General features: G+C 39.9%; 1 long non-coding RNA gene across 1 annotated transcript in view; it reads right to left on the bottom strand.

Annotated features, from left to right (window-relative positions):
• LOC105745636 (uncharacterized) overlaps window positions 1–25,762 on the bottom strand; it is a 44,626-nt gene that overhangs the window by 10,025 nt on the left and 8,839 nt on the right. Inside the window, exons 3-5 of the long non-coding RNA XR_001118298.4 lie at window positions 25,111–25,329; window positions 18,032–18,100; window positions 8,712–8,785 (exon numbers count right to left, since the gene is read on the bottom strand). This is a non-coding gene — a long non-coding RNA (uncharacterized lncRNA). The remainder of the gene's footprint in view (window positions 1–8,711; window positions 8,786–18,031; window positions 18,101–25,110; window positions 25,330–25,762) is intronic.

The raw sequence follows: 25,762 nt of genomic DNA on the forward strand, positions 1-25,762 counted from the left end.
AGTTACTATTGTAAATGGAATTCTTTCTTGATTTCATTCTCAGAGTATACATTCTTGGTGTACAGAAATGCTACTGATTTTTGCATGTCGATATTATATCCTGTTACTTTACTGAACTCATTTATCAGCTCTAGAAGCTTTGTTGTAGATATTACAGGGCTATCTACGCACAGAATCATGTCATCAGCAAATGATGAACTTGTACTTCTTCCTTTCCAATTTGGATGCCTTTTATTTATTTTTCTTGCCTAAGTACTCAAGCAAGTGTCTCTAACACAATGATAAATAAGGGTGGTGACAATGGGCTTCCTTGTCTTGTTCCAGATTTTATAGACAATGCCTTTAGCATTTCAACATTGAATATGATATTAGCTGTGTGGTTTTTTTTCATATATACCCTTTATCATGTTGAGTAACTTTCCTTCTTTTCCTATCTTTTGAAATGTTTTTAGCAAGAATGGGTGCTTTTTCCTTCATCGATAGAGATGATCCTGTGATTTTTTTCTCTCAATCTGTTAATGTGGTGGATTACATTGATTGATTTTCTTATATTGAACCATCCTTGCATACCAGGGATGAAACCCACTTGATCATGATGAATAATTTGATTGATGTGTTGTTGAATTTGACTAGCAAGTATTTTGTTGAGGATTTTAGCATCCACATTCATTAGATAGACTGGTCTGTAGTTTTCTTTTCTTGTGATGCCTTTACATATCTTTGGCATTAGGGTGATATGGGCATCATAGAATGAATTAGGCAATGTTCCATCTGCTTTTATTTTTTGGAAGAGTTTAAGCTGGATTGGTATTAGTTATTTCCAAATATGATTGGTAGAACTTACCTGTGAAGCCATGTGGTCCTGCACTTTTCTTAGTTAGGAGGTTTTTGATGACTAATTCAGTCTCATACTTGTGAGTGGTCTGCTGTTGAGTTCATCGATTTCTTCTTTCATTAATGTAGGCTGCTTGTTTGTTTCTTGAAATTTGTCCATTTCATCTAAGTTATCCATTTTGTTGGCATACAATTTTTTTCAAGTATCCTCTTATTATACTTTATTTCTATGGGATCAGTGGCGATATCAACTCCTTCATTTTTTATTTCATGAATTTGCATCTTCTCTCTTTTTTTCCTTTTTTAGTCTAGCTAAGGGTTTGTCAAATTTATTGATCTTCTCGAAGAACCAGATTTTGGTTTTGTCAGATTTTTCTATTCTTTTATTAATTCTCAATTTCATTTAATTTTGTGCTAATATTTGTTATTTCCTTCTTTTGGTTTGCTTTGGGATGTGTTTGTTGTTCCTTTCCTAGTTCCTCCAGGTGTGCAGTTAGGTCTTTGATTTTAGACTTTTCTTCTTTTTTAATATAAGCATTCATGGCTATAAATTTCCCTTTCAGCACTGCTTTTGCTGTGTCCCATAAGTTTTCATATGTTGAGTTCTTATTTTCATTCATTTCAGGGTAGTTACTGGTTTCTTTTGCAGTGTCTTTCTTGACCCACTGATTGTCTAAGAGTGTGTTTTTTAACTTTCATATCTTTGTGCCTATTCTGGTTCTTTCCCCCTTATTTATTTCAAGCTTATTCCATTGTAGTCAGAGAAATTACTTTGTATAATTTCAATCTGTCTGAATTTACTGAGAGTTATTCTGTGATCTATCATGTGGTCTGTCCTGGAGAATGATACATGTGTGCTCAAGAAGAATGCATATCTTGCTGTATTTGGGTGTAATGTTCTATATATATCTATTAGATCTAGATCCTCTAACATATTATTCAAGGTGTCTGTTTTTTTTTTACTGACCCTCTGTTGAGATGTTCTGTGTAAGGGTGATAATGGTGTATTAAAGTTCCCCACTATAATTTTAGAGGAATTTACTTCTCCATTTAGTTTTTCCAGTGTTTGCTTCATGTATTTTGGGACACCATGGTTAGGTGCATAAATGTTTATGATTGTTCTTTCTTCTTGATAGATTACCCATTTTATTAATATATACTGTCCTTCTCTGTCTCTTACAAGAGTTTCACATTTAAAGTCTATCATTTGTTTGATATTAGTATAGCTACTCCTGCCCTTCTTTTGTTATTATTTGCATGTAAAATTATTTCAGTTACCACCTCCCAGCATCCCTGGTGAGTTTCTTGTAGATATTACACAGATTGGTCATATTTCCTTAAGCATTCTGCCAATCTCTGTCTTTTGATTGAGAGTTTAATCCATTAACATTCAATGTTATTACTGTCAAGGCAGTACTTATATTACCCATTTTTTCTTTAGGTTTATATGTCATATTTTGTTTTTGTTTTTCTTTTTTATCCTTTTAATTATTCTTACTAATAATCTCCTTTCTATACTCACCTCCAACCCTCTCTCTCCTGTTCTTTTTTCCTTTCAACCTGCAGGCTCCTTTAGTATTTCTTGAAGGGCAGGTTTCTTGTTGACAAACTCTCTTAATTTCTGTTTATCTGTGAATATTTTGAACTCTCTCTCACTTTTGATTGCCAGGTTTGTTAAATACAGAATTACTGGCTGGCAATTTTTTTTCTTTTAGCACCTTAAGTATGTCGTACTAATTTCTTCTTGCCTCCACAGTTTCAGGCAAGAATTCAGCACTTAATCTGATCAAGCTTCCCTTGTATGTGATGGATCTATTTTCTCTTGTTACTTTCAGGATCTATTTTCTCTTGTTACTTTCAGTATTCTCTCTTTGTCTTGAGCATTTGACAATTTGATAAGTCTATGTCTTAGAGCACGCCTGTTAGAATTTATACTGTTTGAAGTGTGCTATCCTTTCTGGAAATACACATCTATGTCCCTCAAAAGAGCTGGGAAATTTTCAGCCATTATTTCCTTCAACACTACTTCTGCCCCCCTTTCCCTTCTCTTCTCCCTCTGGGACACCTATAATGCATGTTTGTGCACTTTGTGTTGTCATTCAATTCCTTGAGTCCTGCTGAATTTTTTCTATCTTTTTATCTATCTATTCTACTATCTGTATGTTTTCAGATGTACTATCTTCAACATCACTATTTCTTTCTTCTGCTTGTTCAAATCTCCTGTTATGTGTTTCCAACATATTTTGAATTCTTGCTGTACCATTAATTACCAACAGCTCTGTTATCTTTTTAATGTACATTTATGATTTCTTCTGTATGCTCCCCCAGTGTCTTCTTAATATCTTTGGTCTCTTACTTTACTTCATTAAATTGATTCATGATAATTGTTTGGACATCCTTGATTAGTTTTCCACATTCTGCATCTCCTCCATTTTTTCAGTTTGTCCAGTAGACTGGGCCTTGTCTTCCTGTTTCTTAGTATGGCTTGTAATATTTTGTTGTTGTCTAGGTATCTGTTTATTTTGATAAGCTTGTTCAGATGCTAGCTTCTCTTTCAACTCTAGGGTTTTATTTTGCTTTGTTTTGTGTTAAGGTTCCTCTTTGGCACTTGGTTCCACTTATTGTATATCTTTGTCATTGTCCATGTCCCCTTGAAAAAATGTTAAGACTGTAGAAAAGGAATGAGAGAGGAAGACAAAAGGAACAAGAGTGAAAACTTAAAAAAAAAAAAAATAGAAAAGGAAACATAAAAGAGCTGGGGAGAGGGAAAAAGTAATGAGTGAAAAATCATTAAAAAGTACAAAGATAAAAATTTAAAAGGTGGAATTTTTAAAAATGAAACAAGAAAAAAAAAATAGAACAAAATAAAAGACAGGAATGATGAGAATAGAAGGGGAGGAAAAAGACCAAACTAGAGAAGGTAGAATGAAAGAAAAGCAATGGAAAAGGGAAAATGAAAGAAAAGAAATAAAGAAACCAAGGAGAAAAAAGAATGAAAAGGAAAAAAAAGGAAACAAAGAGAGAAGACAAACGCCACAAAACAAAAACAACTCAGGAAAAACAGGCTTCCCCCATTGGCCTCTAGCAACTGTCTCAGGCTGCCAGTGCCCATCAATTAATCACCCTGTATCCAGCCATCCACAGGTAAGATACTCATTTTTAGAGAATAAAATAAAGAATGATAATAATTTTTAAAGACATAAAATAATACATTAAAAAAAAAACAGAAAGAAAAACAACCCCAATCTGTAAATCCCCTGTCAGGAGGTGCCCGCTGGGTGCCTGACCACTGGCTGGACTACTCTCTGGACCCCTCCTCTTTGGAGGTACTGAGGGTTGAATTGGGACCTAGCACCTGTGAAGCATTTCCTCCACTGAGCCACACCTGCTCCACAGGTTAGGTGGGCTTCTAGAAGCTATCTAGTCTCCTCCAACCCCTTTCCCTCAGGCAGTTGGTCTTCTAACAGTCTGCCTGCTCTCTCCCCTGCTTCCTTCTCTCCATGGCTGTTAGGTGCCTCTCCACCCACCTCTCTGAACTAGTTCCTCCCTCTCTTGGGGCACGTGGGTGTGACAGCCTGCCTGGTCATTCTCCACCATCCCCCTGGCCACTCTTTCTCCAGTGAACCAGAGGATTCACCCAGGCGATTCGCCTTGAGGGTGCAGTGGAAGTGCCCTTCCCAGCCCAAGAGGCCGGCTTCTTTGTCTCTCCTGTCCCTTTCCCTCCTGAAGCTCAACTGGTCTGCAGAGTTGCCAAAGCCACTCGCTTGGATTGTCAACTGATTTTTGATAAGCCTACCAAGTCTACTTTTCTGGGACAGAACAGTGTCCTCAACAAATTGTGCTGGGAGAACTGGATATCCAACCAAAATAATGAAAGAGGACCCCTATCTTACTCCCAATGCAACAATCAAGGTGAGATGGATCAAAGACCTAAACAAAAGCCAGGACATAAAACTCCTGGAAGATAATGTAGGGAAACATCTACAAGACCTTGTAGTAGGTGGGAGTCTCTTGAACCTTATGTCCAAAGCATGAGCAACAAAAGAAAAAATAGATCAATAGGATCTCCTCAAAAGTAAACACTTTCACACCTCAAAGGACTTTGTAAAGAGGGTAAAAAGACAGCCTACTCAGTGGGAGAAAATATTTGGAAATCACCTAGCCTACAAGGGTTTAATATCCATGATATATAAAAAGAGCCTCAACTCAACAATAAAAAGACAAAACGACTTGATTAAAAAATGGGCAAAAGACCTGAATAGACATTTTTCAAAAGAAGAAATATGAATGGTGAAAAACAATGAAAAAATGTTCAACATCACTGGGTATTAGGGAAATAAAAATCAAAGCTACAATGAGTTATTTTACACATACTGGAATGGACACTATTTAAAAAAAGAAACAAAGAAACAAAAAAAACTGTAAGTATTGGAGAGGATGTGGAGAGATGGGAACATTTATTCACTATTGGTGGGAATGCAGAATGGTACAGCCACTGTGGAGGACTGTTTAGTGGTTCCTAAGGAAGTTAGATATATAGCAGATCTACCATGTAACCCTGCGATACTGCTACTAGGTATATATCCAGAAGATCTGAGAGCAGGTATACAAACAGATATATGCATACCAATGTTCACAGCGGCATCACTCACAATTGCCAAAAGATGGAAATAACCCAGGTGCCCATCAACCAATGAATGGATAAACAAACTGTGGTGTATACACAGGATGGAATATTACTCAGCTGTAAGAAGAAATGAAGTGTGAAGCATATGACAATGTGGATGAACCTGGAGGACATTATGTTGAGTGAAGCAAGCCAGGCACAAAAGGACAAATATTGTATGATTTCGCTATAATGAACTAAACATAATGAGCAAACTCATGGAGTTAATTGCTACACTATAAGTCACCAGAGACTAGAATGTGGTTAAAGCATGGAAAGCTGAGGTTTAATTTGTGCAGAATTGCTAAAAAGTTGTTTGTAAATGTTTGGAAATGAGTAGAAATGGTAAGAACACATCATTGGATTTGTAATTAGTAGCACTAACATATAGGTATGATAGTGGTTTGCTTTTTGTCGTTTTTCTTTTTTTTTTGGAGTAATGAAAATGCTCTAATATTGATTGAAGTGATGAAGGCACAACTGTGTGATTATACCAAATGTCACTGATTGTATACTTTAGATAAATTATATGGTTTACCAAACAAAAAATAGTAATAGATAGGGTTGGGGGAAAATACACCAAATGTGGGTTTTGATCTATAGTTAGTAGCAATACATTGAAAATATTCTTTCATAATTTGTAACAACACAACAATGCAAGGTCTTGGTGGTAGATGATGTGTGGGAGCCTTGTATGGCATTATGCATGTTTGTTTTGTAAAGTTCACAACTTTTCCTATACACCTACTGCTTATGGATATTTGTGTATGAATGGTATGTTTCAATAAAATTTTTTAAATGAAAAAAAAAAAGAATGAATGGATATTAGGATGCAACTAACACGTGTCCACCACAATACCATGGCACGGATTAGGTTTTCCAGTCAGCCAGTCTGGTGCTCACAGCTGAATCCATCACTTCTTATTCAAAGGGTCACAATCAGTTAACTCTGTTTAAGGCAGTTTTCTCTTCTGTACAATGGGGACAATAATACCTCTATCCCAAAGTTGTTGTGAAGACTACCTAAGATAATTATACAAATGACTCAAGGCAAAATATCTGATAGATAGTTGGTGCTCAGTCATAATAGCTGTTAAAATGCCTCGATCCTATGAATGGCTGCCATTAAACAAATAGACAAGGGGATTCTCTTTTATAGGGGACAAATGACCACTTAGGCTAGAGGAAGAGCAGCCCTTGACTTCAGGGGGCAGTTGACTTTGGGCTATTGGCTTTACAGAAAAGCCCCCTGTTCAACCCTTCCCCCTCCCCAAGAGGATAAACAGGGTGGAAATATTCCTGGGATTCTAGATCCAAGTTGGAATTCCTTTGCCCAGAGAGATAATGATCTGAATGGTGACTGAATTCTTAGGCTAGCACAGAATAATTTCGTCCACAGTGTAGCTGAAAAATAGTACCTCCACTAGTTAAATGGGGTGCCCCAAATAATAAATCCATCTATGTCAGAGATTCTAAGGGAAAAACATATTCATAGGTGACTTCCACATGAATTTTAAATGCATGCTTCATTATAAAATGGGAAGATAGTTTAGTGTTCCTGCAGTACCTACCATGCAGATGCATAATCTAGTAAATTAAATACATATATATATGCACGAAAGCTAAAGGAAGATCATCTTCAACACACACGCACAGACACACACAGACACACGTACTCAAATCCCCAAGGGCAGGGGCTATGAGGAGACAGAGAACAACAAAACAGGTTAGTCAAAAATGTGCAGCCCCTCCAAGGAAAGCCGTCCAAGTCCATTCCCTCTGCTCTCCAAAGAGTCATTGGCTCTTTGCCACATTGTAAATAACACAAATGTTTTTTCTCTGTATTCCTCTATAAAATGCTTTTTTACTTGTGTGCAATGTCATTTGAGAACTTGAGGTCTCTGGGGGGAAAAAGGACAAAAGGAAAACAGAGTGTGCTCCATGAGAGGCAAACTACCAGACTAGCCTAGCTCCTATCTCTTCCCTGGCACAAACAATTAGTCAGATAGTTTCTGGAAGGCCATCAGGTTTCCAAGCATCCTCAGCTCCAGCGGAGTTTGCTGGGTTTTTTCACATTCACGCTCCCCCCTTGGTGGAAGGTTGCAGGTGTGAGGCAGCTGTGCTCAAGGTACATTTGCCCGGAGCAGCAGGCTGTGCCTCACGTCCCTCTCCTTCTCTTCCTTTCCAATTTGAGTTTACAGGATTTCACTCAAGTGCGCAATAGCCCCTATGGCCAGGCAGTGCCACCTTAAATCCAGCCTAAAACCTGGGTGCTCTAGCAAGGGGACCTCTTTTTTCCCACTGCTCTGTGAAGACTCGAGGGTAGCTGGTCAGTCTCTTCTGGGTTGAAGCCTTTCGTGAATTCAAAGACCGTGCTTCAGTTTCCTCTCCGTCCTCCCTTGGAATAAGCCCACTCGTTTCCAGGAACATTGTCTTGTTGACAAACCATTTTATCCTTTCTCCTCTTCCTGCTTCCCCTAGCCCAGGCTCACCCATCCCTTGCTGAATAAAATCCTCACTTTCGTAAAGGCTGGCCTTTACCCCTTGCAGACAAACTTGGGGCTAGCATCAGCTCAGCCAACGACGGTTTTTGAACATGTACAAATTACTTAACACTTCAGCTCCTTAGTAGGTTAAAGAGAGATCTTCACAGGGACTTTGTGAAAACTACATGAACTGCTACATGAATAAAAAGCTTTTCTATCACTAACACAGGCTCAACAAATGCCTACGATGCCATCCCAGATACTGCAGCACCCCAGCAAGTTTCCCCGGAATTCCTTGACCATATCTGTGCATTCCTCCCTGGCTGCCTGCCATTTACTTCCAACAGGTACCCACAGGACTCTTCTTTGGAGGATTATTCCAGGGCTGCTGGGCCAGAAGCAGGGGGTTTTCATGAGGTGGTCCTTATCAGTGATTGATCTTACAGAGCTAGGACATCCCCCATTCCTGCTTCTTGCCTGGTGGTGATCCACTCCTACGCTCCACTCAGAGCTCCCTTGCGGGATCCGGCTAAAGTCTCCTTCCATGGGGCTTTGTCCCAAATCGCACACTCTGCTTGACTCTTCCCTTTGCTCACCCTGATTCTCCCACTTCCTCCCTGGTTTCTCCCGGGAGCCCTTCCTTGAAAAGCCACTTATGTTGTAAATCTCAGGATCTGCTTCTGGCATCCCCAGAAGATAATCACCAAAATAATTATCGGACTTACTTCCTCATAGCGTAAGTTGTTCAAATGCCTCCGTTGGAGAGAGAGATCACTTTTTGCTCAGTCGGACAAAGGTTCTGAAAAAAATTCCCCATCAGAAGTTTTTTTAAAAATCATCACGTTGTAGATAAACTATAGAACCTATTGAATTTAGCTAGCATTATCACCAGAAATAAAGGAGGTGGTTAGCAAGTGGCATGGGCATTTACAAAATAATTCACCCTAATTCACTCTGTAGACATTTCTTGGCCATTCCAGGCCTTGTTTCTAAACTGCCAAGCCAACCAGGAAAAAAACATCTCTAATCCGTGGGCTCCATTCTGCTCTGCATTAGAGAAATGGGATTCAGTACATCTAATCTCCTCTCCTCCTTTGTAAGGGAGCTAGGAGTAGAGTTGGGATCTTGAGACATTGGCACAGGGCCTCTTAACTCACCCTGGGAAAGGGGACGTGAGGATGGAACCTGTAAGAGACAAGGCACAAACACGTACTCAAGTTGGAGAGGCAAGAGAAGAAGTCTGCGGTTTTGCAGAGGCAGGTTCAGGCAAAAGAACCAGGAGGAGCACGCAGGAAGAGCCCAGGGTCATTGACACTCAGAGGCTTGGGTCATTGGACCTGTGTCCTGGGAACACTGGGGCCGGCTCACAAGTCCAGACGCAGGGAGTTTAAAGCTAACAGCCCCTCAGGATGGGGTCGATTGTCTTCCACTATCGGCCACCACTCCTGAGGTGTGTCATTTCAAGAACTTAAATGGCCATCTCGTAGCTTTGTTCCTACTCTCCCCACTGCACTCCACTTGCAGAGTCATCAGAAATCGGGCAGTGAATCTACTGCCAAGTAACCAACATGCCCGCCACAGCATGAGCTTTGGGACAGTTTTTCCTTCCGAGGAATCCCAAACACCAGCTGTATTTCAGTTAGTTGAGACTGCCAAAAAAGGCAACGCTGAAGACCTGAGGCCGTGCCGCCATTACTTCCCATAAGTATTCGCCTTTCCTGAGAGTCATGGGGGAACGGTCTGCATTCTTCTAATTTAATAATTAATATGTTCTCTTCCATCCACGTCTCTCACTTTTTACCAATTCTCATACCAATGAGATTGAGTCTGAGGCCTTCAAAAACCCAAAGAGCTATGCTTTTGTTCTATCCAAGATTAGCCTCCACTCTGTACCACGCTTAGACTCCCTACAAAATCCACCCACACAACTGCAACCCCACCCATTGTTTTTGAATGGGGCTTTTACATTTAAATGGATAACTACATAAATGATTCTTAACCACTGACATTAGACCAGTTTTATTTTTTTTCCAAAAGATGGAGAATCACTTATTTATTTTTCCCTCACTCTTGCCAAGGTCACAGCTTGATAAATACATTGGAAAAGCAGAGCACACACATACCCACACAAACGTTTTACAAGACCTCGTTTCCCTGTTGTCATGGTTTCTACTGAAGCCTATTACCTGTGGTAATCCTATTTGGAGCATGTTTTATTTGTCTGTTTGTTCTAAATATCACATCCTTTCCACACTTTAATCTATAAGATGGTACTGGTCAGGAATTTATAACTCTCAGCCTCCGTATCTAGTCGTCTTGTTCACTTTGCCCTACTTTTGAACAAGCTGCTTACATCTGAACCCATTTATTGCATGACCTAAACAGTAGGGGGTTGCAGTAGTGTCTTGGATTACTCCAGACCTTAAGCTGATCAGAAATGAGTTCTTCTCAAGGTCACCGATAACCCCCACATTGTCAAATACAATGGTTAAATCCAATAGAGTGCACCTATCTTATTTGGCCTTTCAGCAACATGTGACATAACTGATTGCTATTTCTGCCTTGAAATAGTCCTTCACGTGGCTTCCAGGATATCATGCATTTTTTAACTATTCCTTCTCAGTTTTAGCAGCTGGTTTCTCCTCATCACCCTGAACACCAGGGTTCTGGCCACTAACCTCTTCTATGTGAAGTGATCTAAGTGATCTCACGCGGTCTCATTGGCTCTAAATGCTATTTATATACTGAGGACCCTCAAGTTTCCATTTCCAACTTGGGCCTCTCTCAACTCCAGACTTGTAAATCCAACTGCTTATTTGATAGCTCCACGTGGATATATAATATACATTTCACTATTAAAATGCCCAAATATCTCCCTCTCCCCACAACCCTGACTCCCCCTCTCCCCCAAAAAAAACCTCCTCCTCCAATCTTCCTCATTTTGATTCATTGAATTCTATCCTACCAGTTACTCAAGTCAAATAACCTGCTGGCATCCATAACTCTACCCCTATGCCTAACAGCTCTCCCCAAACCCTATTGAATCTACCGTCAAAACATTTTCAAGATTTGACTGCCCTGGACACTCCACCTTGGTCCAATATTGTCTGGATAATTTTAGTAGCCTACTAACTGATTTCCCTCCATCTGCCCTTGAACTCCTTCCATCTACTCCCAGTTAACATAGTATCCAGAATCATCTTGTTAAAATGTAAATCTGGTTACATCACTCAACTGCACATAACCACCCCATATGTTCCTCATGGGACTCGGAGTAAAAGTCAGTGACTGAACAAAGACATACCACATCCCATGTGGTCTGGCCTTCCATTACTTCCATGACATCACCTCCTACAACTCTCCCTTTCCCCTCTAGTAATCCCAGCTCCTTTGCTGTTCCTCACACATACAAAAAGCCAGGTATCTCCTACCCCACGACCCTTGTATTGGCCATTCCTTTCTGTCTGGATTACTCATCTTTGAGATATTTGCATGGCAAGTTCCTCCACTTTCTTCAGGTCTTTACTCAAATCACTTTCTCAGTGAGGCTTCCCTTGGCCACCTTATCTAAAACTTTCCCTCCTTCCCTCCTTTATTTCTTTATTATTAGCCCTCCTCACTATCTAACATACCATTTTCTTTGCTTATATATTTGTTATCTGTCTCACTCACCAGAATGCAAGAGCTGTGAAGGCAGAAGGTCTTTCCTGTTTTGTTTACTATTGAATCACCAGATCCTGGTGTCTGAAATAAATATTTGTTGAATGAATGATCTTCAACAGAGAGATCGCTTTATCTCATCCATATCTCTTACCTCAAACTAAAAGTAGTGTGGTAGAGTTAAGAGTTGCTCTGGGAATGGGTGCAAGGTGCTGCCAAGGGGACCACACCCACTCATTACTGAAGTGACATCAGACATCAGACTGGAACCCATGACCAGGTATATCTGATACCTTAACATTGCAACAGTCATTGGATGTGCCTGGTTGGGAAGAAAGGGGTTTCTCCAAAATCATCAAGCATATTAGGCTGCTGAGAACTTATCTTGTGCTCAATTACCTGGAGAGGCTTTTCCTAGCCACAACTTTCTTCCATGCAGTGGTCTTAGCAAGCGCACCATCTAGCAGATTAGTACCTATCATCCTCTTCTTTGAGGTGGGTGTCCACGTGAAGTTTCTTGGCCTTGATGTGTCAGAAAGAATTTTGGGTAGTTTTGTTTAAAAGTCAGTTTTTCATCAATTGATGGCAAGTTGGGCCAAACAGCTGAGAGATTCAACTCCCTCTGCCTGATTTTGCCTCTCCCTTTGTTTTCCTGATTTTCACAAGTCTCCTCGTTGCCAACTGTGTTTTTGCTTTCTCTTTTGTTATTTTTAATTTGGGGGGACATAGCAGGAATCCTACATAGTTCACCTGGAAGCAACAGAAAATTACTCAAGGAATGAAGAAGTATCTGCAATTTTATTACTCAGGAGAGACCAATTTAGATAACTTTTCAGAATTGTGGCAAGTCTTCCAGTTTAGTTGGTTTCTTTGTTTTCCTGCTTCTCTGATTCCATCATACCTAAGAACAGGGGGTGCGGGGGCCCTCCCTTCCCATATTGTATCACCTATAGGCATGACCATATCTATAAGCACTTGTGTGGGTTTTCTGTTCATTTAGAGATTTGGGATAGTCCTATTAGGGTGCTGAAGATGCGTTTCATACAGGGAGTTATGCAGCATCTTCAGGGGATCTGAGACCTAAAAAACAGCAGTCCTAGTCAAGGAAGCCCCTGCTACCAGGGAGCCCAGCTATCAATCAGTGTAGCACAAAAATTAAACCGTCTCTTGTAACAGCAGTTGAAGCACTGAGGGCAATGAATTCTTAGGGGGTGGCAAAACAGATGAAATCCAGTCATCACATTTTACAACAGATCTGTTGCTTGATAAAGTACAACTGGAGAGCAGACTGTGCACAAGAAGGCCATTTCTGAGAATACAATGAGAGTTTGTAAAAGATCCATTTGAATTATTAACTCGGGAAAGTGGCTGGAGAAGAAAATGGTTGCTGCTATCACGGGCTTTTCCCCTCACATGTATGATTAGAACAAAGGGAGGCACAGGAGAGCAGGGGAAAGACGGGAAAGCAAATTTCCCTCCGACATAAGGAGGCACATTTTCACGCAGTGCCTCCTCGGTACATGGAGAGGCCACCTACCAGGTAAAGAAAAGCACTGCGGCCATTGCACAGGCAAGCAGATGCCGGGGCAGGGGAAAACAATGCTCGTTTTTACCAAATACTCTCTCTTTTTTTGCTTGCAAAAGCATTCCTTTAATACCAAGTGGACACATCCAGCCTTTACTTTATTCTGAACCCTGTGGCTTTCCACTCCCCACTCCCACGCACCCCAATCCAGATTCCCTTTTAAGTGAAGGTCACCAGGAAATAGCTAAGGTGACCATTAATATCTTTTCTCTTGTTGAAAGTTACAAACAGAACGAATCAATACGGAAAGACGACGTTAGTGCTTTCCAATTCAATATTTTTCACCACATTAATGATGAGATTTGAAATCTTTCATCCGAAGCAAAGCGGAGAAACATGTTAAACGGGTCACAGTAGTCAATGCTCTCCTTTGATTTTATGGGCTTGTTTTCTCCATGTTGAAAGGAGACAAGCAGATGCATTTCTGGCTCTAGAAAATAAGATGCTTACTTATGGGACCGAGTTCAGTGAAGGAAAACAGAGCCACACTCTGGCGGATATTGAAGATCCTGGGCTGTGACGCAGCCTTTTCCTGGGCAGGTCAGTTGCCCTAAGGTCTCAGGACCCTTCCAAGTCTTCCTTTTCAAACCCTGAGAGTAGGAAATCCCAAAGTCTTCGTCAAAGAATGTAAACCACGATCTCTCAGAACACTTGAGTCCCATGGCCATAGTACTATTAATAAGCAAAGTCAGGGTTCCCTGGAAAGATGGGACCTTCTCTATATACAATAATTGAGTTAAGATAAATTAAATAATATTTCAGACCATAAAGGAATCAGTTGCCCTTCTATTGAAAAGAAGAGGGGAGTAGCGTTTACATCTCAAATATTGCAGGTCTGATCAGGGTAGTGCAAGGAAGAGATAGGAAACGATCCCAGACAAGAAAAGAACAAAAACAAAAACTATGTACACGCTTAGCCTCAACCACTGCAGAGGGAGAGCCATATGATTAAAGGTTGCACAAATCACCATGGGTAAAATGACTTGTCCACCAAATTCTGGAATAACAAGACAAGAGTATTTGAAAGAAGTCGTTTTAGGTTGAATTATTTTTGCTATTGTTTGTAGTTGGTGTTTTAGCTTTCTAAGGGAATTCTTTATGTAACGGGATGGATGCACATTCCGTTTTAGGATTTGGGGTCATTTCATTTGCCTTTATTTACTGTGCACTAGGCACATTTAACAAATTAACTCATGAATCCCCACAAAGTTCACTAAGGCAGGTACTCTTCTTTGCCTTTTTCAGACAGAGCCTGAGGCTCAGAGAGGTCAGGACCTGCTGGTAGGTGGCAGAGTCTTGCCCCCACGTCTGCGCTCTTATCCGCTCCACTGGCTTTCATTTTGGGGTGCATTCAAAAAAGTTCAGCGAGCACCTACTGGGCGCCAGGGGCTCTGATGAGGTAAAGGATGCATTCCCTTTTCGTCACGAGGCCTATAGATTTAGGAAGTGAGACGAGGCACATGTGCCGACAGCCTAAGAGAGCACATGACAAGCCACCTGGCAGAGCTGCCCACACTGGATGGGGCAGCGCCACAGTCCCTGGAGGTGCCCCAAGTGGATTGGGAAGGACCAGAATTGGAAAGAAAAGTTTAGAAGGAAGGGACCAACAGACATGATGAGGGTGGGTCTGAAGGAAGAGGAAGCCTCCAGTAATTTCCATTCAAATTTTAGGAAAAGAGACCTCTCCTTGGGGGAAAATGAATTCTTACAAAATTTGGCAATTTTGATGTGGGATAGACTCGCAGTGAGGCTGGATCTCCTGGAGCAAAGTTTGGCTCTTACGATGCAACCCCCGACAGCAAAGAAGTTGGTCTAGTGCTTACACATTTTAAAAATACAGTTCAGCTTCTAAACACCAATGAAAAGAGCTAAAATTTAAAAAACAAAAATACTGACAATGCCAGGTACTGCTGAGAACAAGGAGCAAATGCAACTCGTAACTTGTGTAAAATGGGTCAACACTTTTGGAAAAAGACTTATCAATTTCTTATGAAACTAAATGTACACTTGCAGTTTGGCCCAGCAACTCTACTCCTAGGTAGTTACCTAAAAGGAATTAAAATATATGCTCACTGGGGAGCAGATGTGGCTCGAGTACCTGCTTTCCCCATGGGAGCCCCATGTTAGGTTCCCAGTGCCTCCTAAAAACAAAAACAAAAAATAACAACAAGCAAAACAAACAAACAAAAACAACTCAGGGGAGCCCATGTGGTTGAGCACCAACTTCCCATATATGAGGTCCTGGGTTCACTCTCCAGCTCCAGTACCTCAAGAAAACAAGAAAACATCATGCTGAGTAAAAGTTGCCAGGCACAAATGACTACCTGCTGTGTGTTCCATTTATATGAAGTTCTAGACTTGGAAAAATAGTTCTATGATGGAAACTAATCAAACAATGGTTGGCTCTGGGAAGATCAGTGCAGGGAATTCTGGCAAGGAGCTCAAGGGGACTTCCTGGATGATAGTAAGTTTCCATAACTTGGCATCAGTTAAGATTATGCTGGTATATGTATTTGTTAAAACTGGTCATGTTTGTATATTCTGTTACATACAAATTTTACCTCAAAAGGTAAGAAAAGAACTTTAAAAAATGTTAAAGTTAGTTAAAGATATGCACGGTGTAGGATTGCAGTGTCCCTTTGTCTGCTATTTACTTTGAAATATATATATATATAAAAAAGACGGATTGATGGATGGATAAATTGATATGTGATGAAGCAAGTATATTAAAATGTTAATTATAGAATCTAGGTGGTGGATCTAAGAGAGAGCACTGTACCATTCTTTCAATTTTTCTACATGTTTGAAAGTTTTCATAATAAATGTTGGAAAAATACAACTCTAGGATATATTAAGACATATATGTTAGAAGAAAGAGATGTTTGACTATTTGAAAAGCCTCCAAATTAAAAGTACTTTGAGGTGGAGAAAGCTTTAGGTTTTCCTTTTTGAAATTTTCCTCCTTTATTAAAGCATAGAACGAAATAACCAGAGAGGTAGCACAACTGCAATTTGTGACCGAATGACTTCAGTTTTATGGCGTAAGAAGTGTGTCTTATCTGTATTTTAGAAATAATTTGACTGCAGGTTTCAAACATAGTGTAACACTTTTGGAGAAACCCACAAGTGCTCAGTGAAGTAGGAAGTAACTATACCCCTCACCCTACCACTAAGAGAAAAATCACTGTTAATTTAATAGTTGAGGACATTTATTTCCAATCATTTCTCTTTCTGTATTTTAACATAGTTAAAATGGTAGATATACTATTTCAGTATCTAAATAGAAATGTTTCATACCAATACAAAATTTCTCTTAAATAATTTCCAGGGTTATACAATATCATTTTAAGTGGGTATGTCATATTTTACTAAGGAAATGTGGTCATATATGCAGTTTTTGTTTTATTCTGCTGTAATCAATAACGTTGAAAGCAAAGAATTTCTGGAGATGTCCACTTAACAGAGTATCTTAGCTGGTCTAGGGTTAAGAAGAGTCTCTATATGTTCTTGACAAAGCATACTTACCTTTCCAGGCAGGTCAATGCGATTAAATACAGCTTTAACCCCATCCCATGGTTTGTCAGCCTTCCAGCAGCTATGTGGAAAGGGATTTGAACACCTGGAGTACATGCAAACACAGATTTGTCCCTTGAACAGGGGACGGGATGGGAGGTAGAAGACGAACTTGGTATAAAAGCACCCACATCTTTCCCAGCATGGGAGGAATAAAATATCAGCCTAGCTGAGGCAGAAGTCTGGCACCAGAAAAAGCCCGGGAGAGCGGCAGGAAGAGACGCTCTCCCAGTGGGAGCCTGTGTTTGAAGTCCTCCCAGGTTGAGGCACCTGGTAGCCTCTGGGTATCCCTGGAGAGTGCAGCCTCTGCCTTAGAAAAGAAAAAAAGAACTATTGCATCAGCAGGAGAAAGGCTAAACCACTTTGCCGGAGGGCCATTTAGAGCAGTGGACGTAAGAGGATAAGGTGGTTCTCTCACCACAGCAGGAAAAAGTGTACTCCATCCAGAGGACCCCTCAGAAATGGGGATCCACCGCAAATGAACTTAATTAAACACAAATTATGTCCCGCAGGCACAAGTTCTGCAAGGTGAGAAAAGACTGGCCTCTCATCGTGTGCCACTGCAAATGACTCACATCTAGACATGCACAGAAGCTGCAGGCAGCAGCTGAAGAGAGCTCATTGATGAGGATTCAGGAATTGGGCAAACCGGTTTGGTAACTTGAAATTGGCCACGAGGGGAGTATTTAAACCAAGGAAATCAGCAAATGCTACGTATCAGAGCCATTTTTTTTCCCCTGGAGAGTTGGTTCACCAGCACATCTCCATTCAAATCCAAAGTTCCTTTTCTAATTTCTCTCCCAAATTCCAGATCCATTGTTGGCCACTATTTCAGGACATCTCTTAGTGTCTCGAATTCATTTTGTTACACAGAGAATTCATCAGATTCTCTCTGCCAGGTATGATCTTACTAGTATGTTCTGCTTTTTTTGTTGTTGTTGTTATTACTGCCAGAGATTGAACCAAGGACCTCGTACGTGGGAAGCTGGTGCCCAGTCACTGGGCCACACTGGATCCCCCAAGTTAGTTCTTTGGTTTGTTTGCTACTTATCTGGTTTTCTTTTTAGGAGGTACCGGGACTGAACCCTGGACCTCCCATGTGGGAAGCAGGTACTCAATGGCTTCAGCCACATCTGCTCTCTGCGTTTTTGTTAACAATTTACTCTTTTCCCAAACACCCACACTAAAAACCTCACATTCAAGTAGCAATACTTTTTTAACACATACCTTAGTATCAGGCCTTTTGAATTACAAACATTTTCACGACATCTCTTGAAAGAAGGTATTATCTCAACTCTGCAGAAGAGAAAACAGAAGCTCTAGGAAGTTATGTTACTTACTCAAGCTTTCACAGCTAATAAATTCAGGATTACGATTTAAATGCAGGTCCTCTGACTACAAAATCCATGCTTCAACCAACGTGCCATGTTTTTAGCCAGTCAGTTGCTAAATTCTGCCTCCTCGCACTTTTTTCATTGTTATTAATGGAAGTAAATACAATGAAATGCACAAATTAAATGTACGTTCACTGTGTTAAAAAAATAACTCATACTTCCTATTATGATATAGAACATTTCTTTACCCCAGAAAGTTTCCTCTTCCCCTATTTTTGTCAATTCTCCTTGGTAAGTCAACCACTGTTTTAATTTTTTCCTCAACAATGAGTTTTACCTATTCTACAACATCATATATTAGCTCAGCATTTGAGAATAATCCACATATTTCAGTTTATCAGTAATCATTCTTTTTTGTTGTTGAGGAATGTTACAAACATAAACCAATGTTTGCTTAGGCACTCTTATTAATGAACATTTGAATACCTGGCTATTTTTAATAAGGATTCTATGGACATTCTTATACAAGCTTTTTAGTTGATATATGTCTTCCCTTCTTGTGAGTAGAGCCTGGATGTATAATTTTTGAATCATAACTTAAATATATGTTTACCTAAAGGAGAAACTGTTAGACTGATTTCCAAAGAGATTTTGACATTTTATATTCCCACCTGCAGTGAATGATGATTCTAGTTGTTTCACATGCTAGCCAACACTTAGTATTGTCAGTTTTTTTTAATTAGAGTTATTCTAACGGATGTGTAATACATTCCCCAAATGACTTACCATACAGACTAAATGTAGAGTAAAATACAAGAATATAGCTTCATGACTTTGGAGTGGGCAAAGATTTTCCGGGCGGGATCCAAAAAGAAAAAAACTATCACCAAAATTAAAATCTTAAGAAAATGATAAATCAAGTCACAAGCTGGAAGAAAATTTATATATATCAACATACACACACACACACACGTCACAAGGGCTTGTACCCAGAATATATAAACAATTCCAACTTCCTCAAATGAAACAACAACAAAAAAAAACCAAAGGGAAAATACGGGCAAAAATCTTGAATAGTCACTTCACGAAGGAAGATATAAATGGCCAAAAAAATCACAGGAAAACAATACCTCCTAGCACTTCCCGTTGACTTTGTCTAGGAGTCGGTCACTTTTTATTTTGCACTACAGTGTGCATAAATATAACTCCCAACCCAAACAAGAAGAAAATTGAAAGTTAAAGTGACATTTTGAGGAATTGCTGTACCCCCAGTGGATATATACATATAGAGACAAGACACGTCCACAAATATTTTAAGTGGTTGACCAAATGAATTAATTCATTTGCAGACCATTAATCTTGTAAACAAATAAAGCAATAATAATAGAGCAGTGCCTGGCGAGAAAAGACATAACAGATAACAATGAGAATAAGGGGGAAATAAGGAATTCTTAAAGACAGAAGAAATGGCATTTTAAGTGATAGTGTAAAAAGTAAGAAGAAATAATGTTAGTAGAATAAAAAACAACCAAGATAATGTGAGACAAAGCCTTTCAAAACTGAAACACCTCTTTTGCACAGGTTGCCCATCTCTGTGTGGGTAATTTTACATCTACGAAAGCCAGGGGGAAGAAAGCAGACCAAAACAGGAAGCTGTGCTGTGCTTTCAGGCGGAAGTCACCAAGACGTGCTCTTGGTGAACTGATGTGCCTCCTGCTTGCCAGAAAACTCAGATTCCTTGTCAGAAATCAGACCCATAAAATGCACACAGCATTGCTACTGCATCACAGCAGTATTTTCAGTTTGGGGTTGATTCCTAGCACACCATAATTTTAACTTCTCCAGGGCATTTCTTCCTTGAAATAAATATGGTTCACCAAGGCTCTTGGGAACGACTTGTGTGAAAGTCTCATCAGCGTGACACGTGGGTACTGTTCAGTGTTTACGGTAACTCAGAAACACATTATCTAGAGCTAGAGGCTTATCTGGACCATCCTCATAATTATTTTAAAATAGTAATGTGCACTTTGTTTCAGATGATGACCTCAGGAGCCAGTTCTTTTCAGGAAAAATCAAATATATTCCAATGCTCTTATTTCTGTCTCAAATTTCAAACGAATTTGTATAAATCATTCAGTGTAAAAGGAAGATGGTGGTTGTTTTTCTGTTTTCCATTACTGATCAGATGTAGAGATATCAGTACTTTGAAACATAGAGATTCTGACCAATAGAAGCAATTTTTGTGTCTTTTCCTTTTTGAGAGTCTCAGGAGAAAAGAACGCAACCTTACCAAATAAATGAAAATTACACTTCATGACTAGAGAGGTAAACAAAAGGATTAGAGTAATGCTCTGGACAGGATTCTTATAGGTCCTGGAAAAATAAGAGAAAACAGAAGTTAAAAAAAAAAAAAACAACAGAAGCATTAAAAGATTTAGAGGACCCTAAAGAATGACATTCCAGAGATGTATCTCACACTTAGCTAAAAAACGTTTGTGTGTGGAGAGGGAGTTATGAGCGTCAGAGAAAAAACTTAAGAGAAAGTTACACTTTTGTTGGGAAAACCTTGGAGACTGAGTTTTCTGTCATGAAACCAATGCATAAGACTGTTTTTTTAGAGAAAAGGTGATGGGGCAAGGAGCCTCTAATTTATCTAATTCGTATACTCATTCATTCATAACTTCAATCCTCTAATAAGAAATGTTCTAAATAAACTTAATCTCCTCTCCATCAGTGTACTCTTCGAAACTCAAAAAATATATAATTTTTAGGACAAATGAAAGGCATTATCTTTATATAAAAGATAGACTTCGCTATCCTAAAGTGTGGAGGTAGTTTTGGTAAGTGTGTTCCTGTATCTGAGCCCTGCCCAAAGTCACGTAGGGGAATCCATCCCACCCTCAGAATGCCCACAACTGAATGCTCACTGGGTTTTTTGTTGTTGTTGTTGTTTTCTTTTTTTTTCACTTTTTTTAATTAAAGTTAATAGATCACAAAGAACGTTACATTAAAAAACATAAAAAACCTAAGAGGTTCCCATATAACCCACTCCCCACCCCCCACCCCACCATTTTTATAAATTGTATTTTTTTAAAGATATATACACCACCAAAAAAAGTTACATTAAAAAATATAAGAGGTTCCCATATACCCCCCACCCCTCCCACACCAACAACCTCCCCCATCGTTGTGGCACACTCGTTGCACTTGGTGAACACATTTTGGAGGACTGCTGTACCAAACTATTGTGACTAGTAATAGAAGAAATTGGAACACTGAGGTGGAGAAAGTGACCACAGTAGTTGCTGAGGGCAGGGAGAGGGAAGAAGAGATATGATGTGGGGGCATTTTGGGTACTTGGAGTTGTCCTAAATGATAGTGCAGGGTCAGATGCTGGACATTATATATCCTGCCATAACCCACTGGATGGACTGGGGGAGAGTGTGAACTACGGGGTAAACTATTATCTATGTGGTGGTCACTGGGTTTTAGTCTGACTGCCTCGACTTCACTCCTCTCAGCTTCCAGACTCCTGCCTCAGTCCCTGACGCAGCCCTGAGATGGCTCAAGTCCAGTGCTCTTGTTTTGACCCATTGCTCCCACCATGCTTCCAAAACTTCCCTCTCACGCCAGATCCCCAGGTGAAAGTCAGCCGCCATCAACAGGGCTTGCTTGCTTCCCTCCAACATTCCCTACAGGGCCACAAGGTCCAGAATCACTATGCTAAGTATTTTTGTTACAAGAGTTCTTTATTTTCTTGACCTTCTCTCCTGGAAAGTTGGCATTAAGGCAGGGGATGGCAAGGCAGTTGCCAACAGAAGTCACTGAATGCACATTTCAAGACACACCTAACTACCTGCTTCAAACTTGGAAACTCTGATGAAGCAGAAACGAAGTAACATCTGTTCTGTGACAAAGCCAATTTTTCCAGCAGGCTGCTAAGAACTAGAAAGAGTAACCAATTCCATTACTATACCTTGATAGAGTTGGGAAAACAGAAAAGATCTGACACCAACTTGAAAAAATGGCCATGACGGGGAAGGTTTAAAATGGCATTTTAGATTTTATGGTGAATGGACAGATACATAAAGCTAGATGGAACATCGGGGTGGATATACATAATGGATTCATAAGACAGTAGCAGCCTGCACAAAAAAATACTGCTTTTTTTGTGCACCTAGCTTGATTAGAATTTCTTGTTTTACTTTTAACATTTGAATCCAACTGTTTTTATTGCCATTTTTGGGTGTTAAAATGGAGGATACACATATCTATACCTACTCAAGCAAAACATACTCAGCTAAGTAGCAGAACTACTTAAATAAGTTTCAAGTTTTCTCACTGAAGAGATAAAAAGAGAAGAAAGTGCTCACAGTCAGGGTTGGGAGAAAAAGAAAAGGGTCCCAAATTCTAGAATGACATCCAGGCAAAGGCAAATTTATTCCAGCTGTCGCCTCCTTGTCCTTCCCACTGTACAGGACATAGACTCAAGTTTGGCTTGCCCCTGGGCTCTCCTGTATTGCCACTCTCAGCCTAGATTTTTTTCAACAAACCTGACCTATTCCTTTACATGCTCATAGCATTTTGCAGATTTTTAAATTTTAAATGCTCAAGGAAAGCCTATCAATTAAAGAATTTCCCTTAGTTTATATATTTTCTAAGTTCTAATTTTGGCATTTTGGACTTCAAAGTCCAGAATAGGATTCCATTTGAACGTGTTTGCTACACCCGAATGCCAGGCGTGAGCCTGCTATTTTATACTTTGTTTGAGATCACAATTCAGATCCTTCATGGGATAGCTATCCACCTCTAATCTGAATTTTGCTGGGTGGTTTAAAGGCGTAAGCCCTTTCTCATCCATTCTTTAAATGCTTAGTTTAGCATCTTGCTTCCTCCTAAGGTTTTATCCGTGCATAATTCTTTAGCACCCCGGGAGGCAGGCTCTGAAACAGTTGCTGGGCTTTCTGTGGCCCCCAAACCATCCCAAGTAATACGGGCAACTTGGGAGGGTCCTGCAGGCTTTTTGGTGCCTGAGGTAATGTGTGCTGTTTGCCTAGTGAATTAGCACCTCAGAAAAAGATGATAAAGAAGGTGCCCCTGATGGCACAGAGGCAAAAATAGGGAATTATTCAATCTGTTTCAGCACTATTTGGTGCTCTGTCAGCACTATCTAAATTTTAGACTCTGGTTTAAAACTGATAGACTAGAAGATGTTTTAACCAGTGTTTACAGTGTCTGAAGATTCTATTGAGAGGGTGTCAGCTAGAATCTATCATCTTGGAGGACCTTTTAAATGAGGATATCGTTTACTTGGTCATGGAGGAGTCAAATGCCTACTGTGTTGTTTTGTACTCGCTTGATGGAATGTGAAGCAAATTTTCCAGGCACCTCAGTTCTAATGTAGCTTTATAAAAAAATTCTTCACTTCAGCAATAAATCTATAATGACTATCTTAAGAACTAACCAAATATGTGAAACTTACAAAGAGTGAAAAGGACATCTGCAATATTACGATCGCAACAATGAAGGCTACCAGCTATGTGGTGCTAAGGTGCCGTCACGAGACTGAGCTATTTGCACAGATCTAATCTTTATAATAATGCTACAACTTAGGTACTATTATCTGTGTTTTACAGATAAAGAAACTGGGCCTTTACATAGCAAAAAATACATCTCCTTCACTCCAAACCCAAAAGTGTTTGATCATTACACTGCACTGCCTCTCTCTGTAATGAATCTAAGTATACGTTGTAAAGGTCTAACACTCTCTATAAATGTCAGCTGGCACTTTCACGGCTGATGGAAAAGACTTTTAATTTTGTACTGCTCTTATTCCTACCAGTTGAAGGAAGCAATGCCTTAAAGCGGTTTGAACGGTAGCGGTACCCCTGTGAGCCATTTAAGTGCATGGAGCTTATACCTTGAGAAATGGGCACAGTCATACTTCACCTCCAAGAACTTGAGATCTGAGTCCAGATCACCAGAAGCTGCTGCTATCCACTTGTGAGTACAGAGAAGGAAAACCCTTGACAAAAAAACAGCAAGGAAAAGCAACCACTTCAAGGTTGAGGAAGCCCTGCCTGGGATACCTACATTTTTCTGCTGCCAAGCAAAGAACATATTTGCATTCCAAGAGCACTCCAAAATTAGTTCATTTATCTGCTCCTTGGAAGAGATATTAAGGTCTCCAAGGAAAGGAGCTTGTTTGTGTGACAGCACAGGTTAAAGGCATGTGTTTCCACTCTCCATGGCTATAATTCTGAAGTGAAATATTGACTGAGGGACAAAGGTCAAGACTTCTGAAGCATAAAACTCAAACGTGTTCAGTCCTTCAGTGACAATCATCCACCCTCAGCCGATACGGCAACTCATAGTCAAAGGGTTATTGTTTCTGATATATCTCTATGAAAACATTATTTATCAGCCTTCCCTGAAATAGAAACACAGATCACTATTGAGACATTAGACTGCTTTTGCTAGCAAGTTGATGATTTGGACAGCAGTAAGCAATTGCAAGTTATCAATAATTGCTTTGTTAAGCAAACAGATTTCAGCAATTTCTCTCTAGTAAAATATTGCTTTCATGACATCCACCCTTTAGCTGAAAAGAGAAATTAATCTGTTGTTGAGGCAACAAAAGTGATCTTAATTATAGCTGTGAATTTGGTCTCATCCATAGATTAGGGGAACTATTTTGTTGATCTCAATGGATTCATGAATTTGCAAGAATGTCTCCAATCTCTCTCTCTCTCTCTCTCTCTTTCTCTCCACCCTGCCCTCCCCCAAATTATGCAAGAATCCTCAAGCCTGAGCTGATGTAGCCAACTTCTATTTAGGGATTCAAATTATCTACCCCCTCTACCATCATTAGTAAACACTGCTTTGGAGCAGGCGCAGCAGCAAACAGCCTTGTCAGTTGAGGGGATGTCAAAGCGTCTTTCTCGATAAGGTAAGGTACCTGTGATCACATACCTTCAGGAGGGAGCAGATGTGGTGTGCTGGGGTGAGAAAGGTGAATTAGCAAACTTGGTGACCATCCAAGCCGCCGCGAAGAGCTTGAGAACTGCCATTGGGATGTGGAACATGCCTGATTATTACCCATTTCTTTTAAAAAAAAATACTTATTAAAAAACAAATGAACAGGAAAACTGTCCACGACACGCCCAACCAGCATCTTCATTTTGCTTTTACCTGAGGAAATAAAATTTATTGTTGGGTACAATTCTAACTTGTTTTGGGGTATCACAGATTTATCCCATTTTGTTTCAACTTACATTCTGCTTTGTTCTGGAGGGAAAACTTCAGAAATGTAAGCCTCCCCTAAGGACAAATTGTGGAGAGCCCATAGTAGGTTTCCGTAACTTCTGTAAGCCTATATCTAAAGAAGTACTTTGAAAAGTCATAGGAGCCATGAGGGTTGCTCCTCCTGACTTAATGAGACAAGGTCTTTCACCGATTCATACACACTTCTCAGCCTGGAAAACAATGTGGGAAAGTCCTTAAAATATTTTTGACAGAAACAGCTAAAACATAATGTGTATGTGTGTGTATGTTGTGTGCATGTGTGGGTGTGTACCACTAGCTTTGGGCTAGAAGCCAAAATGAGAGGTGAAAAATTAAAAGT

This window comes from Dasypus novemcinctus, chromosome 31, assembly GCF_030445035.2.
Source record: "Dasypus novemcinctus isolate mDasNov1 chromosome 31, mDasNov1.1.hap2, whole genome shotgun sequence".
NCBI classification, from domain to species: Eukaryota; Metazoa; Chordata; class Mammalia; order Cingulata; family Dasypodidae; genus Dasypus; species Dasypus novemcinctus.